The 15,824-nt window shown below is 45.6% G+C and overlaps 2 protein-coding genes across 8 annotated transcripts in view; one reads left to right on the top strand and one right to left on the bottom strand.

The window, feature by feature from the left end:
* LOC123759626 (uncharacterized) overlaps nt 1-877 on the top strand; it is a 53,889-nt gene extending 53,012 nt beyond the window's left edge. For all 7 annotated transcript variants that reach the window (XR_011225558.1, XR_011225556.1, XR_011225559.1 and 4 more), the window contains one exon: nt 570-877. The gene's annotated coding sequence lies outside the window, so the exon portion shown is untranslated. The remainder of the gene's footprint in view (nt 1-569) is intronic.
* LOC123759625 (uncharacterized) overlaps nt 1-15,824 on the bottom strand; it is an 84,069-nt gene that overhangs the window by 23,532 nt on the left and 44,713 nt on the right. The window lies entirely within an intron of this gene.

Below are 15,824 nucleotides of genomic sequence, written 5' to 3'. Positions count from 1 at the left end.
GCTCTAGGGATCCTGTATTCTAATACAGGAGCTGTGGGGGACCCTATATTCTAATACAGGAGCTCTGGGGATCCTATATGCTAATACAGGAGCTCTGGGGATCCTATATATACTAATACAGGAACTTTTAGAATCCTATATTCTAATACAGGAAGTCTGGGGATCCTATATATACTAATACAGGAACTTTTAGAATCCTATATTCTAATACAGGAACTCTCGGGATCCTATATTCTAATACAGGAGCTGTGGGGGACACTATATGCTAATACAAGAGCTCTGGGGACACTATATGCTAATACAGGAGCTCTGGGGACCCTATAATACAGGAGCTCTGGGGATCCTTTATGCTAATACAAGAGCTCTGGGGACACTATATGCTAATACAGGAGCTCTGGGGACACTATATGCTAATACAGGAGCTCTGGGGACCCTATAATACAGGAGCTCTGGGGATCCTTTATGCTAATGTAGCCAGTAAACAATATACTCGCTCCAATCTCTCATTACCTTAAGGACAAACTCATTAGCACTAATGATGACTACTAAAATCCTTTCTCTAATTACAGGTAACACAGTGAGTCTGTTAACTTCAGTACAGAACCTTCGGATTTACCACACCACTTCAACCTCAAGAATGTAGCACTCGGCGTGTACAGTTACAACCGACCCCAAGATGCTACAGCCTCGACACAGAGAAGACAGCAGACTAAGACCGCATCGAGTTTAGACACTCACGATTTCCCATCGAGCCGCCACTCTCTCCTGCATCGGGCTCCGCGACTCCGGCATCACTCAGCTCTGCTCTGATCCAAGCTCCGTATCAACGTCTACGACACTGCTGTATCCAGGACTACTAAATAAATATGAAACCAACACTGTGTATCTAATCTACCCAACAACGGAACATAATCGTATGTTACACTAATACAGGAGCTCTGAGGATCCTATAATCTATTACAGGAGCTCTGAGGATCCTATATTCTAATATAGGAGCTCTGGCGGACCCTACATGCTAATACAGGAGCTCTGGCGGATCCTATATGCTAATACAGGAGCTCTGGCGGATCCTATATGCTAATACAGGAGCTCTGGCGGATCCTATATGCTAATACAGGAGCTATATGGACCCTATATCCCAATACAGGATTTCTGGGGACCCAATATGCTAATACAGAAGCTCTGGGGACCCTATATATTATTACAGGAGATCTGGGGGACTCTATATGCTAATACAGGAACTCTGGGGACCCTATATTCTAATATAGGAGATCTTGGGATAGCATATGCTAATACAGGAGCTTTGAGGCTCCTATATTTTAATACAGGAGCTCTGGGGATCCTATATGCTAATACAGGACCTCTGGGGATCCTATATTCTACCACAGGAGCTCTGGGGGACTATATTCTAATACAGGAGCTCTGGGGGACTATATTCTAATACAGGAGCTCTCGGGAACCCTATATTCTAATACAGGAGCTTTGAGGATCCTATATTCTAATACGGGAGCTCTGGGGACCCTATATTTTAATACAGGAGCTTTGAGGATCCTATATTCTAATACAGGAGCTCTGGGGGATCCTATATTCGAATACAGGAGCTCTGGGGATCCTATATTCTAATACAGGAGCACTTGGGTCCCTATATTTTAATACAGGAGCTCTGGGGGAATCTATATGCTAATACAGGAACTCTGGGGGATCCTATATGCTAATACGGGGGCTCTGGGGGACCTTATATTCTAATACAGGAGCTCTGGGGGCCTTATATTTTAATACAGGAGCTCTGGGATACCCTATGTTCTAATACAGGAGCTCTGGGGAACTCTAAATTCTAATACAGGAGCTCTGGGGGACTCTATATTCTAATACAGGAACTCTGGGGGACTCTATATTCTAATACAAGAGCTCTGGGGACTCAATATTCAAATACAGGAGCTCTGGGGGACCCTATAAGCTAATACAGGAGCTCTGGGGACCCTATATTCTTATACAGGAGCTCTGGGGTCCCTATATTCTAATACAGGAACTCTGTGGTACCCTATGTTCAAAAACAGGAGATCTGGGGACTCTATATGTTAATACAGGAGCTCTGGGGATCCTATATTCAAATACAGGAACTCTGGGGATCCTATAAGTTAATACAGGAGCTCTGTGGATCCTATATTCAAATACAGGAGCTCTGTGGATCCTATATGCTAATACAGGTGATCTGGGGATCCTATATGCTAATACAGGAGCTCTGGGATCCTATATTCTAACATAGGAGCTCTGGGGACCCTATATTCTAATACAGGAGCTCTGAGGTCCCTATATTCTAATACAGGAGCTCTGGGGACCCTATATTCTAATACAGGAGCTCTGAGGTCCCTATATTCTAATACAGGAGCTCTGGGGACCCTATATTCTAATACAGGAGCTCTGAGGTCCCTATATTCTAATACAGGAGCTCTGGGGACCCTATATTCTAATACAGGAGCTCTGAGGTCCCTATATTCTAATACAGGAGCTCTGGGGGACTCTATATTCTAATACAGGAGCTCTGGGGGACTCTATATTCTAATACAGGAGCTCTGGGGGACTCTATATTCTAATACAGGAGCTCTGGGGGACCATATATTCTAATACAGGAGCTCTGGGGGACTCTATATACAGGAGCTCTGGGGGCCCTACATTCTAATACAGGAGCTCTGGGGGACCCTATATTCTAATACAGGAGCTCTGGGGACCCTATATTCTAATACAGGAGCTCTGGGGTCCCTATATTCTAATACAGGAGCTCTGAGGATCCTATATTCTAATACAGGAGCTCTGGGGGACCCTATATTCTAATACAGGAGCTCTGGGGACCCTATATTCTAATACAGGAGCTCTGGGGTCCCTATATTCTAATACAGGAGCTCTGAGGATCCTATATTCTAATACAGGAGCTCTGGCGGACCCTATATGATAATGCAGGAGCTCTGGCGGATCCTATATGCTAATACAGGAGCTAAATGGACCCTATATTCCAATACAGGGTTTCTGGGGACCCAATATGCTAATACAGGAGTTCTGGGGGACTCTATATTCTAATACAGGAGCTCTGGGGTCCCTATATTCTAATACAGGAGCTCTGAGGATCCTATTTTCTAATACAGGAGCTCTGGGGGACCCTATATGCTAATACAGGAGCTCTGGCGGACCCTATAAGCTAATACAGGAGCTCTGGCGGATCCTATATGCTAATACAGGAGCTATATGGACCCTATATTCCAATACAGGATTTCTGGGGACCCAATATGCTAATATAGGAGTTCTGTGGACCCTATATGATAATACAGAAACTCTGGTGACCCTATATATTATTACAGGAGCTCTGGGGGCCATACATTCTAATACAGGAGCTCTGGGGGACCCTATATTCTAGTACAGGAGCTCTGGGGGACCCTATATTCTAATACAGGAGCTCTGGGGACCCTATATTCTAATACAGGAGCTCTGGGGTCCCAATATTCTAATACAGGAACTCTGTGGGACTCTATATTCTAATACAAGAGCTCTGGGGACCCTATATTCTATTACAGGAGCTCTGAGGATCCTATATTCTAATACAGGAGCTCTGGGGGACCCTATATGCTAAAACAGGAGCTCTGGCGGACCCTATATGCTAATGCAGGAGCTCTGGCGGATCCTATATGCTAATACAGGAGCTATATGGACCCTATATTCCAATACAGGATTTCTGGGGACCCAATATTCTAATACAGAAGCTCGGGGGACCCTATATATTATTACAGGAGCTCTGGGGGACCCTATATTCTAATACAGGAGCTCTGGGGGACCCTATATTCTAATATAGGGGATCTGGGGATGGCATATGCTAATACAGGACCTTTGAGGATCCTATATTCTAATACAGGAGCTCTGGGGATCCTATATGCTAATACAGGAGCTCTGGGGGACTATATTCTAATACAGGAGCTCTGGGAGACCCTATATTCTAATACAGGAGCTATATGGACCCTATATTCCAATACAGGATTTCTGGGGACCCAACATGCTAATACAGGAGCTTTGAGGATCCTATATTCTAATACAGGAGCTCTGGGGATCCTATATGATGATACAGAAGCTCTGGGGACCCTATAATCTAATACAGGAGCTCTGGGGGACCCTATATTCTAATATATGCGCTCTGGGGTCCCTATATTCTAATACAGGAGCTCTGTGGGACCCTATATTCTAATACAGGCGCTCTGGGGGGGACCCTGTATTCTAATACAGGAGCTCTGGGGATCCTAATATAAGCCTAACCTGTAGTGAATGTATAACCTGGCTGCCTGTCCCCCTACACAATGAAGTATTATTAAATTATTATATAGAGTTAGGAACCAGGAAACCAATGAATGAAGAGAAAATGAAGGAATATGTAGACACATGTACAAGAGCCCACGACAGTGTAAAATACAAAATGAAAGGATTTCAGTGAGTAAATTTAATTATTACTGGGCGCAAATGCTTAACTGTAGCCTCTGTTTAACTCAACAGTAAAATGTGTACTTGGTTGTAACAACGATTCTTCGCGGCGGGGATCGTATTCCAGGGACCTGCCTGAAACGCTACGCGTACTAGTGGCTGTACAAGAATGTAACAACTCTTGTATATATCTCAAAAAAGAAAGAAATATAGTCACAATTTTGCATACGAAAGGTATTTAAAATTTGGTAAACAAATTTAGGTCACAAAAGGTCTTGATATTCATGGCAAACTATATTCTCAGTGACAGTCTTAAAATGGCTGAAAGTGACGCTAGTGAGAGGGATTCAGGTTACAGCAGACCTTAAACCGAGCGCTTAAAGGTCACTTGACAAAGGGATTGGTTGTAGGTCACCTGACGTAGGCTTGTAGCGTATACAAGATCATGTATACCCTTGGTTTTGTACCCCAGTTACAGCCCCCCTCCTGTGCCAGGTAAGTCCGCTACGGGATCACCATAGCCCGTGCTACTTGCAATTTTTGTTCCGAGTAGCTGCATTTAAAACAACAACTTGATCTTGTATACATAGGATTAACGTATACATGCCTACATAAATATACAAGTATATAACGTATACAAGTATACAAGTGTATACAAATCAACGGTGATATGACGTTGCTATATCATATACAACTAGTGGAGTGTATATACCATTGTTTCACCATATACAGGAGATATATGGTGAATATACATATATATATATGGTGAATATACATATACATAGCCCGTCTCACCCCCCAAATACGTTTTTATTGATAAATTCCGTTTTATCTGAAAAAAGATAGTGTGAAGTCTAACGAACAAATACAATATTAAACGTTCACCAAGACGAACAACAAGACACTCAACATGTCTACTACAGTAACTTTCAACACTTACATCAACTGACATCAAATATTTAAAATGCATTCAGGACATCTCATCCGCGTCTATTAAACTCTCGTTTTCTATCAGACTCCTGGATGGGTCACTAAACCTAGAATACGTTAGTAATTTGGTTATAAACAAACTATTCTTAACACCACACACACACACCAAACAAAAAGAAGAGATACAAACACACTAAAAACAAATGAAGCAAACATATTTGCCTGACGCTGTCAGCTCCAGTAACTTTAAATCACCGCTGGATCAACGTCATTAATGGACCGTTGGAGTAACAGTCATTAACGGACCGTTGGTTTAACGTCATTTGCCCGGGAGGACCGTCGTTACTGGACTGTGAAGCACTCTTTCCCAATTAGCGGGTCATAGGAGCAGTCAGTGGACCTCGTAACCCAGTCTTTGGTTGCTCTTCTCTCTACAATTCTCTTTGTCTCCCTTTGTCCCCTCCTTTGTCTTTTCCTTGTTTATCGTCCCTTTCACTGTGCCTTTGTTCGATGGCCATTCTGATGGTCATTGATCGTATTTTCCTTTGTGGTCGAATTTTCTGGGGTTTTATTAGTCATAATATGTATTCAGGGTCAGGTGGTGTCTTTCGGGGACCTGAAGGGTCATTTCAGGACCTGAAAATGGTCTGACAAAGCCTAAGAATGACCAGAGAATGGACTAAGAATGATTTGAAGAGGACCTTAGGGAGTGATCCAACGAGAATCTCCGAGACAGACAGACTTTCTGGGGTCATGGGCCTGACGGGTGATCTTAAAGAACTGAAGAAGCCGAAGAAGAGGAGGAAGAGGAACTGATTGAACTCCTATTCCTCTTCCGCCTCTTCCAATATGTCCTCCTTTCCCTTTCTTCCATTTTATACATCTGCTTCGCTGGGATTTTATATCTTGGGATTTTATATCTTATAGTAGTGTTATCTGTGTGGCAGGGCCTGGTACTTGTGAAAATAACGGAAGAGACGGGTAATGTGACAGCGAAATGGTTTAGGATACGAGTGACCCCACACATACAGGCGCTTGTATACACTCACTCATACACTCATTAAGTATGCTTAGTGAGAACAATATGGATGATGTTACCTGTTGTGGGGGTGGAGAGGCATGTCCCCCTCCCTCGTCCCCCACCAACACTCGAACAGTGGGTGTGCTGGGAGGGGTTGAGACAGGGAGGTGGGGGAGTTGAGGGACAAGCCAGGTGACGGTCGCCCTTGAGACATCATCCCTACTGCAGCAAGACTTGGGAGTAACGGGATGCCTGCTGACCTAAAGCCCCTGTCTGCTGACCTAAAGCCCCTGTCTGCTGACCTAAAGCCCCTGTCTGCTGACCTCAACCCCCTGCCTGCTGACCTAAACCCCCTGCCTGCTGACCTAAAGCCCCTGTCTGCTGACCTAAAGCCCCTGTCTGCTGACCTAAACCCCCTGCCTGCTGACCTAAACCCCCTGCCTGCTGACCTAAAGCCCCCAGCTTGCAGGCAGGTCCAGGCATTTTTCTGTTAACTAAACTTTTTTTCTTTTTATATTTTGGAAGTAGATTTAATACAAGTTTTTACAATCGTGTTTGTGAAGGTAATGCCGCCATGAGTGGTGGAGGCCAGCCAGATTCTGTTCTCTGCGTCGCGACAGACCAGTTCCAGGAGTTCCAGGCTTACAGAGATGCAAGATCAGTTCCAAGCACATACATACCAGTTCCAGTACCACACAGACATATGGGCCTGGAACCAATATATAATTTCCAGGCCTACAGACGCAATACCTACTGCAGGCCTGACAAACACGTCATTGCTCCCATTTACGTAGAGTTATTTGGAAATAATTGCTAATTATTTCCACAATTCAGAGGCTTGAAGGGTATTTTCACCGCGTTTTAAAACACACAATAACTCGATGTTCCAGGAAGCTATGATGTTCACGGTACAAACGCAGAGAAGGAATGGAAAGATATCTAACCAAGATACATAAAAACAAGGTTATCAAAACGAAGTTATATGAAAAAAGAGGAGGAGGAAACCGAGCGAACTGATCACATACAGTACATCCGTCAGCGTGTGAACCGTGCTATGTACAAGTTCATTTCCATCGTATTTCACCTAAAGAAACTAAATTCCTGTGCCACTAGAAATGTCATGGCTGCTCGCCCCCGCTGTTCTTCACCCCAGTAGAAAAAACAGCAAAATTCTCTACGCCTTTGTCGCCAGCGGGAACCTCGCCCAAAGTGACGTGCGGTACATCGCAAATTGTTCCTTTTCTCTGAGGGAAAACATACACCTTATTTTCCCTGTGCAAAAGGCACAAAAATGTTTCCCACGTCGAGTTATTAAGAGGTTGAGCGACCTTGCTGGTGTCTGGTAAAGGTCGGGGATTGTTTTAGTGATGTTTATATTCCTGGGGGTGTCTGGCAGCCCGGCGTGGCGCCCGATGCCAGACATTACCAGGGAAACTGTCGTACAGCGGGAGGGAAACTGTCGTACACAGGAGGGAAACTGTCGTACAGCGGGAGGGAAACTGTCGTACAGCGGGAGGGAAACTATCGTACACAGGAGGGAAACTATCGTACACAGGAGGAAAACTGTCGTACAGCGGGAGGGAAACATTGTCGTACAGCAGAAGGGAAACATTGTCGTACAGCAGGAGGGAAACATTGTCGTACAGCAGGAGGGAAACATTGTCGTACAACGGGAGGGAAACATTGTCGTACAGCAGGAGGGAGAACACTCATACAGACTCGCTGATGCAGTGGAAAAAAAGTTGATGTCCTTGGTGAGTTCTCTCTGGGTTTCTTCCCTTGCATGAGAGGGTGAAACTCATGGCGCTGAGATCTCTCGGGCAGTGATGCCACTACTCTCCCACACCCAGTACTGCTCCACACCACTCTCCCACCCCCAGTACTGCTCCACACTACTCTCCCACACCCAGTACTGCCCCACACTACTCTCCCACACCCAGTACTGCTCCACACTACTCTCCCACACCCAGTACTGCCCCACACTACTCTCCCACACCCAGTACTGCTCCACACTACTCTCCCACACCCAGTACTGCTCCACACTACTCTCCCACACCCAGTACTGCTCCACACTACTCTCCCACACCCAGTACTGCTCCACACCACTCTCCCACACCCAGTACTGCTCCACACTACTCTCCCACACCCAGTACTGCCCCACACTACTCTCCCACACCCAGTACTGCCCCACACCACTCTCCCACACCCAGTACTGCTCCACACTACTCTCCCACACCCAGTACTGCCCCACACCACTCTCCCACACCCAGTACTGCTCCACACTACTCTCCCACACCCAGTACTGCCCCACACCACTCTCCCACACCCAGTACTGCTCCACACCACTCTCCCACACCCAGTACTGCTCCACACTACTCTCCCACACCCATTGAGCTATTATTTGTGTAGTCTACCATTTCTACATACCACACCCACATAGTTATTATATAGCCTACCATACCTACAGCTGTTAGGTACCATAACAGTCAGTGTACTCTGCTCTAGACTACCAGAAACGACCATTACATATACCACATTCAAATTAACTTTCACGCACCACGCCCAAGACTAATCATGTCACTGGACTCTCTCAAGATTGTCATGCACGACTCTCCACTAAATCCAGGCTAATCTTGCAAGGTTTATCCCTTCCCAGACTGCAAGTGATCCAGTATTCTCACCCCGACTGCTTTCCCCACCACTTGGCGTGCATGCTAGTGACATGTTTAAGATTCAGCTACTGGGAACAAGACGTTCCAAGTAGCACGGGCTATGGTGAGCCCGTAGTGGACTTACCTGGCACAGGAGCGGGGCTGTAGAGACTTTTCTCTCTCCATTTTTTAAGATTTTAATTTTGCCTCCTATTCATTTGGGGGAGATTTTTTTCTTTGAGAGTTTCCTTGTAAACTTTTGAGTTAGTGTGATAAAGTAGGTACGTAGCCTCCTTCAGCAGCCATGGTGGCATATTAAGTCTGGTCTTATGGCTTTTGTCACATATAACAAAGAATTCACCCAAAGTACATCATTTTCAGTAACTACTATATTATATAACGGTAGTTTTGACAACCTATACATCTGCAACAACAAATACGGCTGGAACAACAACGAATACAAATGCACCAACAACAAATACAGCAGCAGGGGCAAGAAGCACAAATACAACAGGAGCAGAAGCAAGGAGAACAAATACAGCAGAAGCAAGGAGAACAAATACAGCAGGAGCACAAGCAAGAACAAATACAGCAGCAGCAGAAGCAAGGAGAACAAATACAGCAGAAACAGCAGGAGCAGGAGGAGCAGCAGGAGCAGGAGCAGCAGGAGGAGGAGCGGGAACAAGACAAGCGTGGCGGCGGAGGGAGAGGGTGAAAGCCTAGCCCCAAGGACAACAAGCGGCAGACCCGTCGCAAGTAGCGGACACACTGCCCCCCGGCCCTGTCTCCCTGGCTGGCGGAGACGGGCACGGAGGCACGGGAGAGAGTGACGATACAAGGGATAGGTGAGAGGTGATGGAGGGAAGGAGGATGGAGAGAGACACAAAGAAAGGAGGAAGAGAGAGGTATGAATGACGGACGCAAGGTTATAAACACAAAAGGACCACACACTACAAGGTGAAGGGACGACGACGACGTTTCGGTCCGTCCTGGACTATTCTCAAGTCGATTGTGACTTGAGAATGGTCCAGGACGGACCGAAACGTCGTCGTCCCTTCACCTTCTAGTGTGTGGTCTGGTCAACATACTTCAGCCACGTTATTGTGACTCATCGCCTGCAAAAGGGAGTAAGAGAACTGGCAGATCATTAATATAACAAGATAACACGACATGACATAGAGATAACAAGATAACACAATGCAGAGTTAACAAGATAGCATGATGTATACCTATGTTGAAATATTAATTGATCATTGTATCATCATAAGGTTGCGACGTGTATCAAGATGATGCTAGACACTGGACAAAAGCATCTACATCTACCGTACGCCTGGCAAACACACGACGTTGCCACAACATTGTTTAAACGTTATAAAAAAAACGTCGTAACTACATTTTAAACTGCCGTTGATCTACGAGACTGGGAAGCAATATGACAACATTCCCTCGTACGATACCGACCCTTGACTCCAGGTAACCAGGGCCAGATTCACGAAGCAGTTACGCAAGCACTTACGAACCTTTACATCTTTTCTCAATCTTTGGCGGCTTTGTTTACAATTATTAAACAGTTAATGAGTTCCTAAGCACCAGGAGGCTGTTTATAACAATAACAACAGTTGATTGGGAAGTTTTCATGCTTGTAAACTGTTTAATAAATGTAACCAAAGCCGTCAAAGATTGAGGAAAGATGTACACGTTCGTAAGTGCCTGCGTAAGTGCTTTCGTGAATCTGGTCCCAGAAGGGCCGAACAAAGGGAATAAGGAAACAGAAATAAGAACATTGTCGTCAGCATGGAGCGGGTACCAGAAACTTTCCTAAGACATTAAGATTTCAAAATGTTTGCCTGGTTCCCAGACAAACTAGGCCGGAGTGACTCAGTCTTCACAAAAACGCGGAATCTGGATTACCTCAATGAATCCGGATTATCTCCACGAATCCGGATTCTCTCTACGAAATGTGTGTACCAAAACAAAAATCCGAGAATGTGAAATTAAACATATATATGTAAATGTTTTTAATCCATCCGATAATGTAGTAACTTTATTGCTAGCTGGGAGCTAGTGAGAAGGTTTGGGTAGTCTCATGATAGGAGATTCTGCTTGAAGTACTAGTACTGGTTGGTACTCACTATGGTCGCCTGTACTGGCTTAAACCAGGTAGTTCTCGTCTGGTTCACTACACTGTATACGATTCTAGGATATTTGATGCTGCGCTCTTTAAGTACAGTTAAGTGTAGAAGGCTGACAGGTGCATACACAGGTATGTAGGCTGCCAGGCTGATTAACTATAAAGAGAAGTGCAAGCAGGCATGCTAGCAGACAGGCAGAGATGATCAGGCAAGCAGGCATGCTAGCAGACAGGCAGAGATGATCAGGCAAGCAGGCATGCTAGCAGACAGGCAGAGATGATCAGGCAAGCAGGCATGCTAGCAGACAGGCAGAGATGATCAGGCAAGCAGGCATGCTAGCAGACAGGCAGAGATGATCAGGCAAGCAAACAGATGTACACAGACAGTCAGACACACACAAGACAACAACAAAATCCCCGGCATGAACACCACATGTGTTAAAACCTGCTCATATCGGGGTTTACCCAAGCAGGGGTGAGAGGACGCGGCACAAGAGGTGCTCATGAGGGTGTCGTAAGCCCGGGTGAAGGGCACTCGCCTGCTTTTCAGCTTCCACGATCATTTTCCTGTTGCACGTGAAAGCTGCCTTTAATTCCTACCGTTGATCGCGGGGATAATGTGAATCCCTCTCGAATTTCTCCTGCCAGCGCCCCAGGATATAGAGACTGATTTATTAAGGCCGGGAGGGGAAAGAGTTAATGTTTCTCTTAATTGCTTTTCGTATCCTCATCTTCCTCTACGGCCTTGTTCTCCACCACCGTCATTGGTGTAAGAGCTCCAAGGTCCAGTTCAGCCTCTCTTCTCCCTCCGCATCAAGTCACGTTGCCTGGGAATTTATTCACCTTGTGGTCACGATGCCAAGCTAATTCACACAAGTCCACCATCCATTTTCTATAAAAAATGGGAAATCCTTTTTGTCACGCAGACGATGATAGTTTTCTGTCTGTGAGCACAAAGTTGTCTACAACTAAACGAAATATTTTGTTCCTTCGGATATCAGCAGTTTCATCAGCTATTTGGATTTCCCGAGAGGTATTCCGTGTTGAGGATCACAATGCTGAGACGTCACATTCCCCGTTTTCTATGCGCGAAAGGAAATCAATTGTTCGTGCATTTGAATACAAAGAAGTCACTTTGGTGCAGGAGAATGAGGAATGGGGTGAGAACAGACGTGGAGAAGAATGGCATGGAGGAGAGAGGAGAGATAGAGAAGCGAAAGGGAGGAAAAAAAGAGAGAGGGGAAGGTGTAATTTCCTCCCTTGAAAGACACGAGTGGAAATTCGCTATTTAGTGGTGACCCGAGGAGTCCCAGCCCGAGGAGTCCCAGCCAGAGGAGTCCCAGCCCGAGGAGTCCCAGCCCGAGGAGTCCCAGCCCGAGGAGTCCCAGCCCGAGGAGTCCCAGCCCGAGGAGTCCCAGCCCGAGGAGTCCCAGCGCCCTCTGATACATCCCAGAACTTTCAGTTGCCATTCTCTTTCTTATAGTTATTTATTAACACCTCAGGAACTACTAGCAACTCCAATGGATTCTCAGCACTTCTCTACTGAGAAGGTCTAGGACTTCTATAAGCTTCCAGAAGCTCCCAACATTGTCTAGTGTCTTCCAGAAGCTCCCAACATTGTTTAGTAATTCTCAGAAATTTTAAGGTCTACAGAGTCTCAGCACATATTTGTCCACTTACGAAACCTATACATCTTTCTTCAATCATTGTGGTTTTGTTTATATTGATTAAACAGTGTATGAGCTCCGAAGCGCTACGAATTCGTGTAAAACAATAATTACCTTGGGTTGCGAAGTTTCAAAGCTCGTAAACTGCTTCGTAAATACAAAGTAAGCTGCCATGATTGCAGAAAGATGTATGTGTTTCGTAAGTGGGCACTTAAGTGCTAGATGGAATCCTGGTCAAGGTCTCCCAGCGATGTGCGCATCTCTTGACCCCTAAACGGCGCAGCGGTTTAAAAGTGCTCCATCGTGGTGAGCGCCTCTAAAAACAGGTAATTCTAATGAGGAAAAATGCACATGAGGGTTGGAGCAGTGTAGGGGTTAAGCAGCCCCCAGGGACTCTCAAGATTTCTAGACACTTCATTCATGTCAAGGGGAACAGTTGAGTAGAAGAAAATGGAGAAACGTGATCTTTCAACATATGACGTGAGCTGGCAGGACACCCGGGCGATGAGCCATCATGTTACACACTTGTATGTCCAGCAGTTAGATGGATGACCGGGTGGATTCCTTGGTAGGTGGATAGGTGGATACACTTATCCACCAAGGCACCCAATCACCCACCTACTGCACCATATACTCAAGAACACATCTGCTCATTCACTAATCACATATTAACCAAAGCGCCCCACTGTTAAAGTCAAACTCACCCGCCCACGCAGCAAAACCTGCCCGCCCGCCCGCCCACTTTTCACAGCCTTTGTTGCAGACATGACCTTTCACCAGCACGCGGATCCCTCACCACTGTGCAGGGGAGAGGAAGGTAAAGGAGGAGAAGGGAGGGAAGAGGTAGAAATGTGGGGAGGGGGAAGTTGAGTATTATGAAAGATGCTTACCTCTCACTGCCAGTGAGGTCTACATCTCTTCACGTTTGAGATTTATGTCGTGTTGCATCTTGTAGTGTGGATGGAGCTGGCTTCTACTACTAATACTTTCCAGTAAATTTTACTTGATCACAGGGCACAAGTAGAATACTTTCTCAGGTTTCTTCCATTTAGTTGCGTTTTTAACTTCCACCGATGTCGTCTTCAATTTTCACTTTGTCAATTCACATCAGTATTTTTGATGTAGTGATCACTGGTATAACATGTGGAATTTGTCTATGGGTTCGTATGCTTCCAGTGTTAGTATTGGAACTATATCCACTCCTAACTCTTTCTCCTATTTTGTATTTTTTATAAAGATTAATTTGGCACCCGGGCATGTATGGAGCCCGTTACACTTGATTGACAGTTGAGAGGCGGGCCGAAAGAGCAGAGCTCAACCCCCACAAGAACAACTAGGTGAATACAACTAGGTGGAGGCTAACGGGCCTCTATGAAATAAGTCATTGCTTGTGTCAAGAGCAATGTGGTCCTCTGGTCCCCATCTGGCGGGATGGTTGGTCATACCATCATTATATCCGGGGCCGGCACTGGCAAACCTTGGGTATATTATAAGAATATCTTCATGAACATGAGAGTGAATAAGCAATTGCAAAGTTCCGGGTACCTATACCGGTTTGTCCGAAAGATATACTGAGTGAGCATTTAATACTGTAATGTCTGCACCTGGAGTGTTGAGGATGGGTCACCTACAGCCACCTGCCACAGGTAACGGTGGTGTTACCTGGTCGTGGTACCCACCAACACACACATTTATATATATTATATACATATATACTCAGGGATCAATAGGCACAGTCACATATATCTTTTATGAACATCAGAGACCGACGACTATTCAATATCCTCCCAGCAAGTATAAGAAATATTGCCGGAACAAAAGTAGACTTTTCAAGAAAAAATTAGACAGTTTCCCCGCAAGAAGTGCCGGACCAAACGGGTTGTAGTGGATATGTGGGCCTGCGGGCCGCTCCAAGCAACAGCCTGTTGGACCAAACTCTCACAAGTCTAGCCTGGCCTCAGGCCGGGGTTGGGGAGTAGAAGAACTCCCAGAACCTCCTCCAAGATCCAGGTAATTTTTAAGGGCAGAGATGAGCCTAATTAGGTCTAGTTCAGTATGGTCAATTGTGGTCTCGTTTCCCGCTTTCCCATGTATATTACATTACACTTACTGGGCTTAAACTCTAAAAACCATTCGTGTAAATTTTATTAAAGGTTTCTAAAGCTCTACAGCCCTCTTCAGAAACAAGGGACAGGACGCCTGACAGCTGAGTCGACAGCGCTTCGGATTCGTAGTCCTAAGGTTCCAGGTTCGATCCCTGGTGGAGGCGGAGACAAATGGGCAAAACGTTTCTTTCACCCTGATGCCCCTGTTACCTAGCAGCAAACAGGTACCTGGGAAGTAGACAGCTGCTACGGGTTGCTTCCTGGGGGTGTGTAACAAAAAGGAGGCCTGGTCGAGGACCGGGCCGCGGGGACGCTAAGCCCCGAAATCACCTCAAGACAAGGACCACTGTCGTTATCAGCGTCGTCACAGCTGGTGACGTATGTTGGGTCGTTATTAGCGACTCCACAAGTGACGTCATGACTGCCGTTAGCTGTGACGTCATGAGTCCAGCGGGGGTTCCTCTGTGGACTAAGTCAGTTAAAAACACACACTTCCTGGTGCTTGTAAACAGCCACACAAGACACTCTTCCCACGCCCTATAATTACCTCTCCGCCCGTCTCCCACTCTCGCATTCTTTCTGTCTTGGATCAGTTTTTACCATAGTCGCCCTTCATATATACGCATGTGCGTCAACCTTTCCTCGTTTTCTTCAGACATTTTTCAATCACACCCTTTCCTTATTTTCGTCAAAAATGCATTTTTAACTTATATTTACTTGAGGGCTACTAACACTAGTGGCCTCGATGAGGACAGGAAGCCGATGGCTTGTCAAAGGTCTCCCCATTTGTCCTCGTGTTTTTAATTTGTAGTCGACTGAGCATATTTAGTAATGTTCAGCTATTCGGCAAGATTTGTATAA

This window comes from Procambarus clarkii, chromosome 8, assembly GCF_040958095.1.
Source record: "Procambarus clarkii isolate CNS0578487 chromosome 8, FALCON_Pclarkii_2.0, whole genome shotgun sequence".
Lineage (NCBI taxonomy): Eukaryota > Metazoa > Arthropoda > Malacostraca > Decapoda > Cambaridae > Procambarus > Procambarus clarkii.
The sequence above is the reverse complement of the archived record's forward strand: the minus strand, read 5'-3'. Positions and strand labels throughout refer to the sequence as shown.